Source organism: Gadus chalcogrammus, chromosome 11 (assembly GCF_026213295.1).
Source record: "Gadus chalcogrammus isolate NIFS_2021 chromosome 11, NIFS_Gcha_1.0, whole genome shotgun sequence".
Taxonomy (NCBI): domain Eukaryota; kingdom Metazoa; phylum Chordata; class Actinopteri; order Gadiformes; family Gadidae; genus Gadus; species Gadus chalcogrammus.
In genome coordinates, this window is record NC_079422.1 from 6,815,934 (window position 1) to 6,818,433 (window position 2,500).

General features: G+C 38.1%; 1 protein-coding gene across 1 annotated transcript in view; it reads left to right on the plus strand.

Annotated features, from left to right (window-relative positions):
- Nucleotides 1-2,500, plus strand: part of si:dkeyp-77h1.4 (uncharacterized) — an 18,006-nt gene that overhangs the window by 5,103 nt on the left and 10,403 nt on the right. The gene's annotated exons all lie outside the window — the stretch shown is intronic.

Here is a 2,500-nt window from a genome sequence, read left to right on the forward strand (position 1 = left end):
ACACTTCTGGTGCTGTTCTGTGGTCCGCCAATACATAATTAAAAAGATGATGTCTTGGTTTTTATTTTTCAATGTTTGGCAGCTGGTTTGGGGTGCCATTGTTAGAGGAGGATATTTACCAGCTAGTTTAGGCTAGCTTGAACAGGTGATGGAGAGAAATAATGGCCACTCAACAGTCATTGTGGACATCAGTATTAACAAAAAACAGTGTAAAAAACCCAATCATGCCTATGATTTATATATCGATCGATAGATATATTTTTTAATTAGACATACTTTGATTGAAATTAAACATGAAAAATGAACCATAGAAAACTATACTTTGGCAGCTAGGGACTGTGACGCAAAAAATCCATCTGGATGCTATTGACTAATCCGTTAGACCCAACACTTGCCTTTTTTCGAAAATCGTGTTAATTTTCTTTGCTTTTGACTTTCGTCAACATCTACTGTGTGACAACCGTTGGTAATAAATGTTGGTGATCTTGGGGATTGTTGATTTAATCTGACAGATCTGTAGAAAGAAGGTTGAACTGGTCACTCAAATGGTTTTCGAGCTTCGTTGGTGGCATGACAAGAGAAGTTGTTGCATTTTCTTGCTCGCACTGTAATCTTTCAACATTTCTTTCACGTGTAATTTGCCTCACTCTTTGCAGGTACTTCGTTCGTCAATAAGCAAATGAAATTCGTCATTTACCCACTCTTGATTGCGATTTACTTTTGTGGCACTGATTCATCTTTCCTTTCAATCGCAACTACATCTGAGGTGTTCACCGTTGTGTTCACCGCAGAATTACACGACTGAGTTGATCTGCAACTCATTCATCCTGAACTAATACCTTCCAGCTTATGCGTTTTCAGGCATTTATATGTTTGTAAAACATAAATATTACCGATATGGTCTTTATGGTAAGGTCACACTTTTTTATGGTAAGGTGGCTTATTTTTCCCTAGAGATTCATTCAGTCATTTTTGTGGTTTCATTATGTATTGCTTTCCTCTTTTGATCATAGGTATTTTATAGGGTTTTATTTTGAAAGTGAATTACATGTAGGTAACTTACTTTTTGCACTCGCAGAAAAAAAAACTGTAAACCTAAATGACTAATACTCAGTTAAGTATTTAATGTGTTAGCACCCCCCAAAAAGGCACAAGGTATTTGTTGTAATACTGTAATCTTAATATGTGGTTTGTGTCGTTAAGTAGTGTTGAACTATAACTTTCCTTACGGTTTGTTTTGAGTTTTTTGTTTATGTGAGACAGTGTTTGGCTATGGTATTGATAGAAGTGATTTTGTTTTTGAAAACAGCTCTTACGTTGGTTTTGGGATTTCACATAAATCTAAAATCATCAGTGTTTCCCCTAGAATTTCTTTCAGGCCTGTTGATACGCACCTAGAAAACCCTAAGCGGACGATGCGAGTTTGAAATTCAAGTATATTAACTTTTTTACTATCCACCTATACCCAGGCTTATGCATTGCCAATGCCACGATAGAACATTCTGTCCACTAGAGGGAATTCTACCAATAAACATTTCTTTCTTGCCAAGTAAATAATTGGCACAGAAGGATGTGATGTTGGAGAGCACTGACACACGATTCGCGCTGTCTAGTCCTTTAACATTGAAAGCGATTGTTGGTTGTGAAATGGCTTTTCTTGACTCGTACAGCTTCGGTTGGACCCCCGCCCACGAGGCTTAACTTCACTCGAGCCCCTCCCCCCCCCCCCCCCAATTGCCCCTCTCTCTTCTCCCACAGCTGCCAATAAATTTGGCTCAGTAGATTTGAATAAACATTTTGAGATATTTGGTCTCTTTTTAGAGGGCATGTCACGTTGTCTAACCTGCATCCCATCGTATGACGACTTAGAGCTTTTCTCCTCGTTTATCATTTGCGCGCTCTCGCTCTGCAGTTATTTAAAGGTAACACTGTTTGTAATGGCACTGGCATCGCGTCAAGATAACGCAGCTGTATTTTTATTGCATAATTAATTTTATTATTATTATTTATTGCATACAAAAAGACACACACACACACACACACACACACACACACACACACACACACACACACACACACACACACACACACACACACACTCTCAAATTTTATAGGGGAAGCATTGCAAGTGTCATACCATCTTTCGGGGGATATGCTACACAGAGAAAACAGTGTTATCCAGTATTCAAGCCTCCAGGAGAGTGCAAAACATCCCTCCATGTTAACCTCCATCTGCTTCATATTTATGAATGAAAAGAGGTTGACGAATGACAAGCGTTCATATCATCCCCAATATGAGTGCTATGCCAACACCTCACTCTATTCTTTATCTTCTCTTACCCTTACTCTTTCTCTTTCCATTGATTTCCCCTTATGCCTCCTCCATGATTATTTAATTCCAAATTGACATGGCCAATAGCAAACTGTAATAGTTTGAAATATGATTATAAATTATCAGATACATTAATGACCTATTTCAGATTTGTGTGGTTTCTATTGA